Source organism: Leopardus geoffroyi, chromosome C1, assembly GCF_018350155.1.
Source record: "Leopardus geoffroyi isolate Oge1 chromosome C1, O.geoffroyi_Oge1_pat1.0, whole genome shotgun sequence".
NCBI classification, from domain to species: Eukaryota; Metazoa; Chordata; class Mammalia; order Carnivora; family Felidae; genus Leopardus; species Leopardus geoffroyi.
In genome coordinates this window covers 28,252,723-28,268,305 of record NC_059328.1, presented here as the reverse complement: position 1 = coordinate 28,268,305, position 15,583 = coordinate 28,252,723, and the positions used below count along the sequence as shown (strand labels likewise).

General features: G+C 48.1%; 1 long non-coding RNA gene across 1 annotated transcript; it reads right to left on the bottom strand.

Annotated features, from left to right (window-relative positions):
- Window positions 1–7,701: 7,701 nt before the first annotated feature.
- Window positions 7,702–14,208, bottom strand: LOC123599955. Its single transcript, XR_006713378.1, has 3 exons — window positions 13,934–14,208; window positions 12,520–12,685; window positions 7,702–7,737 (listed from the first exon to the last, which is right to left on the bottom strand). It is a non-coding gene; the product is annotated as an uncharacterized LOC123599955 (long non-coding RNA).
- Window positions 14,209–15,583: the final 1,375 nt, after the last annotated feature.

Sequence of the window (15,583 nt, the reverse complement as noted above, 5' to 3'; positions counted from 1 at the left end):
CGACTGCGCCACCCAGGCGCCCCGGTTTTTTTTTTTTTTTTTTTTTTGAGAAATGTTTACTGAGCACCTGTTAGCTGAGGCAGTAGAAGCTAAGAATGCAAGCTTTGGAGCCAAAGATCCAAGTTCAAATCCTGACTCTGTTTACTAGTGGTGTGAACTTCGGGCAGGTCACGTCACCTCTCTGAGCCTCGGTTACCTTCATCTATATAACAGAACTAATAATGGTACCTTCCATGTAAGGGTGATGCAAGGAATCCATAAGCTATTGTGCTCAATGCTCCTCGTAATGTCTTTTACTTGGTAACTTCTCAACAAACATAAGATATGGTCATCATACAGTGGACTTGTTTCTGGGCGGTGGAGAACAATGGCTGATAAGAATGGCAAGGCTTGTGACCCCAGCAAAGTAACAGCTCATCAGGTAGACCGGGTGTTTTCTTTTTTTTTTAATTTTTTTTTCAACGTTTATTTATTTTGGGGACAGAGAGAGATAGAGCATGAACGGGGGAGGGTCAGAGAGAGGGAGACACAGAATCGGAAGCAGGCTCCAGGCTCTGAGCTGCCAGCTCAGAGCCCGACGCGGGGCTCGAACTCACGGACCGCGAGATCGTGACCTGGCTGAAGTCGGACGCTTAACCGACTGAGCCACCCAGGCGCCCCCCAAAAATATTTTATTCTTCAACATTTATTTTTTTGGGGACAGAGAGAGACAGAGCATGAACGGGGGAGGGGCAGAGAGAGAGGGAGACACAGAATCGGAAACAGGCTCCAGGCTCCGAGCCATCAGCCCAGAGCCCGACGCGGGGCTCGAACTCACGGACCGCGAGATCGTGACCTGGCTGAAGTCGGACGCTTCACCGACTGCGCCACCCAGGCGCCCCCAGGTGTTTTCTAATACACATGAATAAATGCCAGTTGGAGAAGCCTGGCACAGAGACGGGTCAGAAACCCAAAGGAGGGTCTCGATCCCAGACTGGAGAGGCCAGAGAAGGTTTCCCAGATATCGATGCCGGGACTAAAAAGTTAGTGGGTGTCTTGGTTTCCTGGGGTTGCCTTAACAGATTACCACCGACTGGGTAGCTCAGCCTGATCTCAAGATCCTTGGCTTTATTACATCTTCAAAGCCACTTTTTCCAAACAAGGTCACATGCACAAGTTCTAGGATACGTAGATGTATCTTTTTAAGAGTTACCTTTCGGGGCTCCTGGGTGGCTCAGTCGGTTAAGCGTTCAACTTTGGCTCAGGTCATGATCTCACAGTTCGCGAGTTTGAGCCCCGCATCAGGCTCTGTGCTGATGGCTCAGAGCCTGGAGCCTGCTTCGGATTCTGTCTCCCTCTCGCTCTCTTCCCCTCCCCCACTCGCACTCTGCCTCTCTCTCTCTCTCTCTCTCTCTCTCAAATATAAATAAACATAAATTTTTTTTTAAAAGAGCTACCATTCAACCCACTACAAGCAAGGGGGAGCAAGGCATAGCCCCAAATGATAGAACCCCCTGTAGACAATGTGAAGTGCCACAGGAGAGGGGTTCCAGAGGACCTTGTCTGGCCTGGGCAGAGGCAACACAGAGACAAGCAGCCTGAGGTTCCAGGATCCAGAGAAGGCACCGGGTGCTGTCACCAAAACCACAGGGAATCCCACATCCAGACAAGTTCCGAAAGGTGGGGTTAGGAAGGACTGCAACTTGATAGGTGTATGAGTGCACAAAGGATTTCTCTGGACATTGCTCTGGGGCAACAGGCCTCTTCCAGATTCCTTTCCTTCCCCTGAACTTGGAGTGACATCGGGCCACCGCTGTCATGACAGTCCTGATTGCCTCCTTGGCACAGAGCCTGATGTCTGGCTCATGCCTTGGGAGTCTGGCAGCTCTGACCCCTTCTGTTCCCGGAAGCCCCCCCCCCCCAACCCCGCCAGGCTTCCACAGAGCTACTCGCTTCTCAGCATCCCCAGGGGCTGGTTCCAGGGCTATCACTATCCCAAACTGCTTTATCCAGTCACCCCAACCAGTTCTTTTTTTTTTTTTTAATTTTTAAAAAAATTGTTTACCATTTATTTATTTTTGAGAGACAGAAAGAGACAGAGCGTGAGCAGGGGAGGGCCAGAGAGAGACAGAGACACAGAGCTGGCTCCAGGCTCTGAGCTGTCAGCACAGAGCCCAACCCGGGGCTTGAACTCATGAACCGTGAGACCACGACCTGAGCCGAAGTCGGACGCTCAACCGAGCCACCCAGGCGGCCTGGGAATGTTTCATTTTTCAAAGGCAAAGCTTTATGAAAAGCAGCTCAAAGTCTGGTTCTTAATTCAGATCATTGTGATACTTGATTTTAATTGCTGTTGTGGCTGGGGGGAATAACCAGATACCATGCAAAGATGCATTGATCCAAGTGGGAAAACAGCAATCCTGGCTGTGCTTACTAAACCCTTACCATTATTTTTCATTCTCATCCACCAATTATGCAAAGGTTTTTGTTGAAATTCAGCAAGCAAATTTCCAGTTTCCCTGATGTCAATCAGCAGCTCTTGCAAACTAATCAAAAGGTGTTACATTTTTATATTTTTAGCAAATAGGTTCTGAAACACCGTGTTCAAAGGATTTTTTTAAAAAAACAGGTTTGAAAATTCCGTTTCCAAGTTTTTAAAGTTTACACACACGGGAGAGTTGCTACACGTGATGTAGGTACATCATTTTCTATCCCCCAAATCACAGAACAATGGAATGTTTTTGTTTTTTTTTTTTTTTTTTTTTTTTAAATTTTTTTTTTTCAACGTTTATTCATCTTTGGGACAGAGAGAGACAGAGCATGAACGGGGAAGGGACAGAGAGAGAGGGAGACACAGAATCGGAAACAGGCTCCAGGCCCTGAGCCATCAGCCCAGAGCCCGACGCGGGGCTCGAACTCACGGACCGCGAGATCGTGACCTGGCTGAAGTCGGACGCTTAACCGACTGCGCCACCCAGGCGCCCCCAATGGAATGTTTTTTAAATGCTCTCTCCATAGCATGAGTTTCTTCCAGGAAGCAGTTTACCTTCCAATCATTGTTTGCATAGCAAACAAAAGGTCTTTGCGGATGTAATTAAGCTAAGGATCTTGAGGTGAGACCATCCCGGATTGCTGGATGGACTCTAAATCCAATGATAGGTGTCCTTACAAGAGGCAGAAAAGGGGCACCTGGGTGGCTCAGTTGGTTGAGCATCTGACTCTTGATTTCAGCCCAGGTCATGATCCCACGGTCATGGGATCGAGCCCCTCGGCAGGCTCCACACTGAGTGTAGAGCCTGCTTGGGATTCTCCCTCTGTCTCTCTCTCTCTCTCTCCCCCTCTGCCTCTCTTCCCCACTCATGCTCTGTCTCTAAAATAAAATGATAAAATAAAAAATAAAAAAATAAACATTCTCATGCTTTCTCTTAAAAAAAAAGTCAAAGAGAAGACACATAAACAGAGAGAAGAGAAGGCCCTGTGAGGACAAACAAAATGTGTGTGTGTGTGTGTGTGTGTGCGCGCGCGCGCACACACGTTACTTTCAAAATATCTGTTACCCAAGGGGTGCCTGGGTGGCTCAGTCGGGTGAGTGTCCAACTTCAGCTCAGGTCATGATCTCCTGTCTTGTGGGTTTGAACCCCACGCTGGGCTCTGTGCTGACAGCTTGGAGCCTGGAGCCTGCTTCGGATTCTGTGTCTCCCTCTCTCTCTGCCCCTCCCCCGCTCTCTCCCCCACCCTCTCTCTCTCTCTCTCTCTCAAAAATAAATAAACATTAAAAAAAATTGGGGTGGGGGGCGGCGCCTGAGTGGCTCAGTCGGTTAAGCGTCCAACTTCGACTCAGGTCATGATCTCATGGTTCATGAGTTCAAGCCCCGCGTTGGGCTCTGTGCTGACAGCTCGGAGCCTGGAGCCGGCTTCAGATTCTGTGTCTCATTCTCTCTCTGCCCCTCCCCCACTTGCACTCTGTCTCTGTCTCTCAAAAATAAATAAAAAATGTAAAAAAAAGAAAAAAATTTTTTTTTAATATTTGTTACCCAAAAGCAATGTAGTATCCCGGATTGGAGTCTAGAACAGAAAAAAGACATTAGTGGACAAACTGGTGAAATCCAAATAAAGTCTGGCGTTTTGTTAATAGTCGTGTACCAGTGTTAATTTTTTAGTTTTGACAAACGTACCTTGGTTCTGTAAGAAGTTATATCATCGGAGACCCGGAAAATAGTATGCAAGGATGCTCTGTACTTACTATCTTTGAAACTGTGCCGTAAATTTAAAATAATTTCAAATTTTAAAGTTTATTTTAACATTTTTGGTTGTATCACATAGTATTGACAGCCGGTTGTCATTACAAAAATAGTAGGCAAGTCTGAAACACTTCTTTTTCTATAGAAGAAAAATGCGTAACTCATGCTGAAGTTCCCCATCTCATTAAAGTATTTTGCCACAAGATAACCATCAAATCTCTGTATCTCATTACAAAATAATCAAATCTCTATGCCCTCGTTGCAAAACACTATAAGGATTCTACTATATATTAAAGATCTTTTTATAATATGAGCCACATCAATGGCATCCTTTATCATTTTGTGTACTTCTGGCCTCAGATTTCTTTGCTTCAACAGCGAGCCTTTGAGTCACTTGCATGTTCGGAGCAAATCTCTGTAACTTTAATCTGGAATCATGTTTTGCAGTTAAAGCATCCACTCTATCAGTAGTTATATTTATAATGTTTTCCCTTAAAACAGTGCTTTTATTATTTATTTTAAATTGTTTTAGAAAGAGGGAGAGCATGAGTGGGGCAGGGGGAGAGAGAGAGAGAGAGAGGGAGGGAGAGAGAGTCCCAAATAGGCTCCACACTCAACACGGACCCCGGTGCAGAGCTCGATCCCACAACCCTGGGATCATGACCTGAGCTGAAATCAAGAATCAGACACCCCACCAGATGAGCCACCCAGGCGCCCCGAAACACTCGTTGGTTATTGAAATGATATCTCCTTGGTACGCCTCTTTTAAAAAAAGAAGTAACTTGGGGCGCCTGCCTGGGTGGCTCAGTAGGTTAAGCACCCGACTTCGGCTCAGGTCGTGATCTCATGGTTCATGGGTTCGAGCCCCGCGTCGGGCTCTGTGCTGACAGCAGGGAGCCTGGAGCCTGCTTCGGATTCTGTGTCTCCCTCTCTCTCTGCCCCTCCTCTGCTCATGCTTTGTCTCTGTCTCAAAAATAAATAAACATTAAAAAAAATTTAAAAATTAAAAAAAAGAAGTAACTCTTTGTGTATCTCATCACTGAACCTGAATCTAACACACATCACAGACCGAGGCATATTAGGAACTCGTGTACTTTCAACTCAGAGCAGATCACCCACCTGCTACTTGTCGCTTCACATCTACGACAGCATATTCTTTGCATCTTCCAGCCACGTTTGCTGACAAAGGAATGCATTTTAGTCCGTCCGTGGATTGGTTTCTGTGGATTATTTCATCCATCTTGCCTGAGGGAGAACAAGCATTTCCTTGATGGTGTGTGGCTTTTAAACTTTCACGATTAAGTGAGAAAATCTCAAAAGAAGCATCTAAATATGTGTCGCGAGGTAGCAGAACATTGTGTAAAGAACCAGAGGGAGCATCTCATAACTTTAGACGTCACTGAAAAAGAGAAATGACAGATTTGTCTCTGGGTTGTGGGTCTTCATTTTTAAGGCTATTTCTGTAGCAGTAAGGAGAGGTTAGCTTACGACACGGTAACAAACATTCCCAACATCTGTAGCTTAAAGCAGTGCTGATTTGTTGCACGTCCGGGCACATCACAGGTCAGCTGTGGGCTCTGGGCCACAGCGCCGTCACTCTGGGATCCAGCCTGACCAAGCCGCTTCCTTCCGGAATATTCTCAGCCCTTGTGGCAAAAGGAAAAGAGAACGTGATCAATCGCACACCGGCGCTCAAGGCTTCTGTTTGGAGGTCACGTCTGCTCAGATTTCTTTTTTTTTTTTTTAATTTTTTTTTTTTCAACGTTTTATTTATTTTTGGGACAGAGAGAGACAGAGCATGAACGGGGGAGGGGCAGAGAGAGAGAGGGAGACACAGAATCGGAAACAGGCTCCAGGCTCTGAGCCATCAGCCCAGAGCCCGACGCGGGGCTCGAACTCACAGACCGCGAGATCGTGACCTGGCTGAAGTCGGACGCTTAACCGACTGCGCCACCCAGGCGCCCCAACGTCTGCTCAGATTTCAATAGCCAAAACAAGTCACATGGCCACACTGAACTCCAACCAGGCCAAGGAGTCCGTCCGGCCCTGTGCCGAGTAGAGGCTCACAAATATCTGGTGCTGTGGCTCTGATGACATCCACACTTGCTCGCTGCAGACACTTCACGCCCTCGTCAGCAAAGATGTCAAGGCTCATCATTACTCGTCAGGTGTGGAAATCCACCCAGCAGAGTCTTCTTAAGATTTCCTCCTTTTTTGTCCAATGTCACATGGGAGCTGACTGAACCATCGCGATTGACCCACCCCTCCTATGTGGAGAAGTCTCAGGCTTTGCCATCTTCTAGCTATTTGCTGGAGCTTGCATCCATGAGGATTATTTTCCATCCATGGTGTCTTTACAGGAAATTGTAAAGCCACTGCCCACTTCGTGAGGGTTGCTGTCGTTGAAATGGGGCTGTCTCATAAAGGAACGTACACAAAGTGTTCTTGGCGGCCCTGCTCATTGCAGCCCAAACTGGGATCGCCAGAAACGTCCGTTAATGGGGGAATAGATATATGTGTGTGATGGAATGTTATACAGCGGGGAGAACCAATGAACTATCCAAACAACTTGGCAACGGAAGCCAACAAGCAAATCAACAAAAATACATACAAACGATGCGACCTGCAGAAGCCTCACAAATGTGATGCTGAATAGAATTCGAATATGTTGTTTCATTTACACAAAGTTCAAGCACATGCAAAACGAGCAGGCGGTTGTTAAAACCAGGATGGGGGTCACCAGGGGCAGCGAGTGACCAGAAGGAGGCATAGGGGCGCCTGGGTGGCTCAGTAGGTTAAGTGTACAACTCCCTCTGAGTTCAGGTCTTGATTTCAGGGCCGTAAGTTCAAGCCCTATGTTGGGTTCTATGCTGGGCTTGGAGCCTACTTTAAAAAAATGGTAAATTGGGGCGCCTGGGTGGCGCAGTCGGTTAAGCGTCCGACTTCAGCCAGGTCACGATCTCGCGGTCCGTGAGTTCGAGCCCCGTGTCGGGCTCTGGGCTGATGGCTCAGAGCCTGGAGCCTGTTTCCGATTCTGTGTCTCCCTCTCTCTCTCTGCCCCTCCCCCGTTCATGCTCTGTCTCTCTCTGTCCCAAAAATAAATAAACGTTGAAAAAAAAAAATTTAAAAAAATGGTAAATCAATTAAAAAAAAAAAAAGGAGGCATAAAAATGGCCTGCTGGCACTTTTACTTTTTTTTTTTTAAATGTTATGTTTCTTACTCCGAGTGCCATTTATATGGATGTGCTTACTTCCCAAAGATCCATTGACCTGTATCCTCATGATTTGTACACTTTTCTGTGTAGAGATTATACTTCAATTAAAAGTTTCAGGCGCGCCTGGGTGGCTCAGTCATTTAAGCTTCCGACTTCGGCTCGGGTCATGATCTCACGGTCCGTGAGCTCGAGCCCCGCGTCGGGCTCTGTGCTGACAGCATAGAGCCTGGAGCCTGCTTCGAATTCTGGGTCTCCCTCTCTCTCTGCTCCTCCCCCGCTCATGCTCTGTCTCTCTCTCTCTCCTTCAAAAATAAATTAAAAAAAAATTTTTTTTTTAAGTTTCAAATAATGGGGCGCCTGGGTGGCTCAGTCGGTTAAGCGTCCGACTTCAGCTCAGGTCACGATCTCGCGGTCCGTGAGTTCGAGCCCCGCGTCGGGCTCTGGGCTGATGGCTCAGAGCCTGGAGCCTGCTTCCGATTCTATGTCTCCCTCTCTCTCTGCCCCTCCCCCATTCATGCTCTGTCTCTCTCTGTCCCCAAAATAAATAAACGTTAAAAAAAAATTTTTTTAAATAAAAAAAAATTAAAAAAAAATAAAAAGTTTCAAATAAAAAATTGAAAATCAAACTAGATGGCATAACCCATAGATCCCTCAACCAACCACATATAAACTGGAAATATAGAACCAGAAGTGACAGAGGAGGCCAAACATACCACTAACCCCCTTGCTTGTGGAGCTCCACTCCTCCTTCCGTCTACCTTGGCCGTTTCGTATCCCGTGACTGCCTGACATATGACGGGACACCAGCGTGTCAATCCATATGTTAACTGTCAGGAAAGATGAACTTGGCTCTTGTTTTTAAATAAGTTAACATACACGGCAGCCCTGGTATTTTCTTCCCACTTCCAAAAGATCATGTTGAAACCCCCACTTGGAGACCGCAGTCTCTCCGTTCTAAGCTCATCAAGGCTCATCCTTCGTTGATTCTCCCCCAGCCAGAGGATGCTTTCAGAGAGACATGGGCACCGTCAGGAGCTGTCTGCAAGTAGTGTGAGCTCCCTGGCAGTCGTGGCAAGAGGAGAAAAGATCGGATTTTAGAAGTCTCTCTTGTGAAATGTTCTTCGTGACATGTCTCTATCAGTGGATTTTTAAAGGAATTCATCACCCTCATAGGACTCTATATAGAAGATATTTAAAGGACAGTGCTTTCAATGGGAGTTTAAAACAAGGTGTAGAAACCCTTTTCAGGTGTCTGTTTCTTGATCAGCCCTATATGAAAGCAAAAGGAAGAAGAACATTCAAACCTAGTTTAGAGAAACCATCTCTGTGATGAGTGATGTGGCCCTCTTCCTACGAATCTCAGTGACCTTCTTATCCCTTCTGTCAGATACCAATTGTCTCTCTGATTTAGGGCAGAAGCTAGATCTAAAGAGCTAGTGCTCTCATGGCTGAGCTCTCAATGCCAGACACACTGGCACGTGTGGAGGGATACATGGGGGAGCCGGGGGGTCCCAGCTGGGCACTCTCCAGTTGGGCACCCTGCCACGGAAGCTGAGATGTCTGGCCTGCCCTCTCTCCCAAAAGGAGTCCTATAATCAACAGTGTCCGGTTAAAAGGAATAGAGCCCCCGTCAGACCTTCTTAAGCAAGAGTGAGGACTGCGGCATAGAGACACAGAGGTTCTCCTGGATTCAAGGACAGAAGATAAAGTTCACCAAGGTTTTATGGAAACTGGGACCTAACCTCTTCTCCCTCCACCTTCGTTCTGGCCCCAGCTGGCCTGTCTCCGCCCTGCTTCTCTCTGAGTCTCCCTACTTTCTCCCCCCGCCCTGGGACCACACTGTGAGCCCTCTGAGTCCACTCACCACTGACTGTCCCAAGACCTCTGCACCCCAACTCCAAATTCCCAGGAGAGAAATGTGGCCCAGTTCATTGTTTGAGGAAAATCCTGCAAGGCACAGGTGGAAGCCAGTGGAGACACCACTTGGGATCCCAGTGGGGTAACCCTGGACCAATTAGCCAAGAGGAAGAGGAGCTTGTGAGGGTTAAGGGTCAGACGTTGTACCCCGCTGACCACACGGAGCCAGGCATCAGGCATGCGGGCTTGGAAATCTCCCCCCACAGCACAGTTCTGGTTCTGCTCAAGGATCCAAACGAGGGCTCAGCAGAGGCCCCGGCAATGACCCCTGAAACAGCATGTGTGGTTGAGTGATTACGAAAATAGCCCTCATCCTCTACTCTTCTCTGTATCAACACCCTTGCAATGTAACTCAGCAGCCCCTCCATCAGGAAGTGAAGTCTGTTTCCTCACTCCTTGAATCTTATGATTTGCTGTGACTAAAAGAATGTAGCAGAAGTTTTAAGGCAGGACGCCAGTTTTAAGCCTAGGCCTCAAGAGACTTGCATCTCTGTCTCTGTCTCTCTGTCTCTCTCTGCCTCTCCTCCCTCTTCACCCCCCAACCCTGCTGTCCCGCTCAGAATCCTGACGCCGCCGTGTGATAAGCCTGCTGGAGGGATGTGAGAGACACGTGGAAAGAGCTCCCAACTGGGCCACTTCCTCCAATCAAGGCCATCCTAGACCAGCCATTTGACCACAGATGCACAGGTGTGTCCAGCTAAAACCTGGCCAGACCAGAAGAACCATCCACTTGACCTGCAAACCCATGAGCAATAATAAATGTGTGCTGTTTTAAACTAACTTTGGGGATATTTTGTTATGCAGCAGTAGCTAACTAATAAAGCAAGTCAGGACTTGGGTCTCCACACTGGTCCAGAGAAATAGGATTAGGAAGAAGTCTATCAGCTTGGCTCCAGGGGCCAACATCTGCCCCTAAGTAGTTACTCCTCTTCCACTGCCAGCCAGGCTGCAGGAGCCGCTAATATCCCTGTACAAAAGACCCAACCGGCCCATGTGTGCTCTACTGGGGACTGACCTTTGGGGGTTTACAGGACATTGGTCAAAAGAAACGTTTGCTCAGACAAAGCTGATGGCCTCAGCAGAGGTAAGATTAGCAAACAAGAGTAGCTGGGCATCGAAACCATGATCAGAGAAAAAGAGAGATAGGTTTCTGCTTGCCCCAGCAGGATGAGAGTCTGGGTCACCTAAATGCCAAATCGGATCAAAGTCTAGTAAGCAGGAAGAAGACCGAGGCACCAGCCTGGATTGTGCCCTGCCTGTTGACTGAAGTCCGATCTCTTGAGAGATTATTTCTCTTTGCTCTGATTCTCAAGTATTTGAATCCAGGGTGCCTAAATACCAGGCTAGAGCTAAGGCTATCTGGGTACAAAATTTTGCCATTTACAAATGCATTTAGGGAGGTGTGTTTTTTTTTCTTCTAAGAAGTGTATCCATAGCTTTTGTAAGATTCTTAGAAAAGATACGGCTCAAAAAGTGTAAAAACTCCCACTGCAGAGAGAACGCTGGACGCGACACGACCTGTCTATATCAGTGCTCCTACAGGTCTTTAACAGTGCATTCCTCTGTCCACCTGTCCTTGTACTTATCCATGACAATTCCCATAAGACGCTGTAACCATATTATGGGATCCACGTAATTTTGTAGCTATCTATCTGTTAGAGGGAATATTACCTTAGCTGAAACTTACAGTATTTATTTGTACTGTATCTAACTTTATGTATCTATATATTACCATCACATACATATCACTGTATTGTGTGATACGGCATGTGGACACTTGGGCTCTGTTACTTTGTTACGTATCCACCTTAGTGTGGCTGAGAGTTATCACGTGTATATGTAACCGCGGCTGTGTGTGTTACTGCATCTATGAGTTATTACTGTAACCACGCAACTGATTCTGATACAGTAGGCTCTACTTCTCCACAGGGATACGTCCCAAGACCCCCAGGGGTTGCCTGAAATTTCAGATAGCACTGAAATATATATACAGTTGAATTTATCAATTAGGCACAGTAAGGGGTGAACAACAATAACTAGAAATAAAACAATCATACTAATATAGTGTAATAAAAGTTATGTTAATGTGGTAGCTCTCAAGATATCAGAGCCTTCTATGCTCCCCCTTCTTCTTGTGCTGAAGTGAGATGATACGATGCCTACGTGACCAGATGAAGTGAGTGAACGATGCAGGCATGTGACAGAGCGTTAGGCTACTGCTGACCATCTGATGATACGTCGGAGGGAGGACTGTCTGCTTCCAAACCCAAACGGACCGCAGGTAGCCAAAACTGCAGAAAGCAAAACCACAGATAAGTGGCAACTTCTGTATCATGAGTAGGGCTCTAGCTGTAGCCTGTAGCTACGTGCTCCTGTATTTATGTTATCGTATCGAGGTGTTACGGCATGAGTGGCTGAAGTCATGCTTCCTGCAGCTAAATGTTACTGCAAATTTGCATTTACTCCAAAAATAATAATAGCTACCATTTGTTAAGCACCTTCTACGCGTCAGACTGCCTTCTGTTGCGTGCTTTAAATACAATTATGTACCTTACTAAATCATACAACCTTGCAAGGTAGGTATTATTAGACCCATTTTACAGGTAAAGAAACTGAAGTGTAAGTAGACTACATTATTTGCCCAAGGTCACAAATCTGCACGTGGCAGTGAAGGGCAGGGGAAGAACCTTGAACCCAGAGCTATATGTGACCCCAGCTGCGTAGCTCCATAGACTGTGCCCTGGGCTTGTGTGTTTAGAGCCTAAGTACAGAAAATGGCTCCTTGTCTAAAGATATGAAGGGGTACTTGCTGGCTACAGAATAAAGTTTTTTAAACTATCAACTTCATTTTCTGACACTTTTGTTGAGTTCGGAGCTCCTGAATCCAGAAACAATTAAGTTACTAAAAGAACCTTGATTGAGTTAGCAGACAATAAATTTAAACAACAATGAAAATTCGCTCTCCTAACTTTCAGTGAATTTATAAAGAGAGAGATGGTTACACGAGCTTAATTGTTGATGAGCTCTGTGCTTATGAACTTTATCGATTCTAAAATTGCCTGCAGGCTAGGAAACCCTTGGGCCCATGACAGATGTCCTCCAAAAAAACCTCCATCACCAGGAATAGAGCCCGTATTCACATTCTTCTGTCCCCACCTCGTCCATACCTTGCAATCCATAATGACCTCAAGGCTTCCAAGGAGGCTCCAGAAAAAAAAAAACCCTCTGCCTTCGGAGCTTCCCATTTCAAGGCTGCAGCCCAAGCCCAGCGAGTTCTTCTTGGCCTTGGCTTCCTGGCCCTGGCTTCCCAATTCCAAGGTCCAGGAGAGAGCTCTGTTAAAAAGAGGCCAATATGGTAGGGCTTTGAGCTGGAGTGCTCTGGAAGGAGTTCCCAGAGAGGCCTCCTCTATCCCAGCCCAACCACCAGCCCCTCTCTGGGCACAGCCAACCCCAAGAACACTTGTAAGTTTGGCTCCCTTGTTCTTAGTGTCTATCCCCGCCCCTTCCAGCCCCAGGTAACTCTCCCAGTGCTGCATGTGTTCCATGGGACCCCCTGGTGCTCACTATCCTGGCCCCTCCCAGGCTAGTTATTTCCTGCCCACATGCTTCCCAACCCCATGTGGGTTCCACTCCCGGGAGCCAAAGTCTCTCTCTCCTTCCTGGTGACCACCAGCTACCTTTATGGGTAAATGGGGACAGAGCTTTAGAAGACTCCTTCCCCCCGCCCCTTGAACCCGAATACTATTAAAGCACAGTGGCTTCCTGGGACTAATGCCTAGAGTATGTCTAGATTATTAATGACTCTCATCTTGAACATGCACAGCACTGAACACCTTTAGATCAAGAAGGTGGACCCCTCGGAAATTAAGCGTCTAGCTTAGGGATGGTAAGTACAAAATGTCCCACTCTCCCATCCACCGCCGATGTCCACTGCCGACATCACTAATCAATCCCAGGTACTTTCTCCCACAGAGCTTGAATGCGGCTCCAGAATCCTTCTCAACCCAGGTCTCTGGCTGCCGCCAGCCGACCCGAAGTGGCACATGGAATAAAATTCGTGTCTCTTCTAGGCCAGCTCCTTTGCTGTGCAGGTGGAGAAACTGAAGCCTCGCGGAAAGGCAAATGGCTCCAGTTCACACAAGTCAGAAGCAAAGCCAGGAGGAGTTTAGAGTCTCACTTCCAAGAAGGACCCAAAACCCTGGCCGAGGAGAAGCCAGTGACACCCCACGTTTCCATAGCAACCCTCGCCCTGAGGTTTGGGGTGAGGAGAAGGAATAGGGCTTTTGCAGGGTTTCAGTTCCGACGGAGGAGGACCTAAACCTAGTCTTTACACACGTCAGCTTACCTGCTCTCAACAAGAGCCCTATGAGGAGACGCCCCTATTATCCCTACTCTACAGATGAGACACAGAGGCACGCAGATGACAGGGGACTTGTCCGAGCTCACGTAGCTGCCGAGTGCCAGTGTTGGGATTTTAACTCGGTCTGGCTCCAGAGTTGAGTTTAACCACCCATGGTACCAGATGGCACGCATACACCTGCACACCTGCACACACACACGCACACACGCACGCACACCTACCTCCGCCAACAGCGCGTTGAGGGCCGCTTTCCCCGCAGCACAGGACATAATGCAGCTTTTCAACTTTGCCCATGGGGTAGGGGAGCAATGGTCACCGTGGAGGACTGGTCCTGGACTCAGTCCGGGGCTCACCTGGGCCAAGAGCCCCACCAGGGGTCCCATCACCAAGTCTTGGCAGGTCAAGTGCAGGAGAGAAGGGGATGGGCGGCCCCTGTGCGTGCATGGGGTTCCCGCCTCTGCAGAGGAAGGCCGATCCACCGGAGACGTGAGCTGGAAACAATAGATCATCCGCTCACTGGGATTAATGAGGCTTCCCCATGTTTGTGGAGAGGTGATTAAGGACCTTGTAGCTGCTTCGCCTCCTGTCATAGAACAAAAGCCTCAGCAGCCGCTGTTTTCAGAGATGTGCGGGGGAGCCCGGGCAAAGAGTTTCAGGGCTCTGCACCCGAGCGTACTAAGTGTTCTTCTGAGCAGGGTCGAACACCAGGGCACTGGCCCCACCGCTCCCCAGTCTCGAACCCCTCCCCGTTACTGCCCAGGCCCCCCGTACGTATTTCCATATACCAGTTATGCCAGGTACTGGGGATACAAAGACAGTCAGGACAGAAACAGCCCCTGCCCTCACAGTCTAGCAGAAATACAGACACTAAAAAAAGTAAATATATGATGACTTATTTCATTGTAAGTGCAATTAAGTGCTGTCCAGGAGAAGAGCAGAGAAGCAGAAAAGCGTATGATAAGGGCCCTGCCTCTCTAGAAGGTCAGAGAAGGTTCCCGGGAGATGTTGGAGGAGGAGGAAGGGCGTCAGTCAGGTCTCTTAAGGAGGTCAGCGTGACAGGACCTGGGAACTGCTTGTATGCCAGAGGTGAAGACAACCTTTCCGACCCGAGGAACATGATGGAAACAACACTGACCCACACAGAGCATCAGCAGGAGGCAGGATGGTGAGTAACGGGCAGCTGGCCAGACGAGCCTGGGACACAGGAGCCCCATCTGGCCTCAAGAGGCAGATGAGGAGGACAGTGTAGAGCCCTGCGCGTATCTCTCATTGTTCCGGGGCACTCTGGGGCATGCCCTTCTCTCAGCAATGGCAGAACCCAAGACCACAAGCCCACCACACAAGTACAATTCAAATTGCTACTTCCGTTACGTCTACCAACATCTCATTGGCCAAAGCAAGTCACATGATCAAGCCCTAAAAGGAAACAGTGGCGAAATGCGCTCCTGCTCCTGCTGCCAGGAGGCCACTGCAGGTGTGTGGATCTATCATACCGCTACAGGGGTGTACGGAGTTGGAACCCATAACTCCCTCTGGCACAGCCAGTCATCTCAGCCTCTGTCAGTCCCCAGAGGCCAACCGTTGCCCCTTAGAACATTGATCCCAGCTTCTGCCCGAGATGCTCTCTCCCATTCATCCCATGGCTGGCTTCTGTTCATGCTTTGAGCCTCAAGCTAACATTATCCCTTTCCAGAGTCTTCCAACTTGCCCAGGGAAGGAATACAATAGGCTCCGGGGAACACGTGGCATCATCTCTGCCACAGCCCTCGGATCGCACAGAATAGAGGTTTCCATCCGTGGAATCAGATGGCCACCAAAAGCGGACAGAGGATGAGGCAGAGCCCCAGAGAAAGAGGTCCAGGGGCTGGATG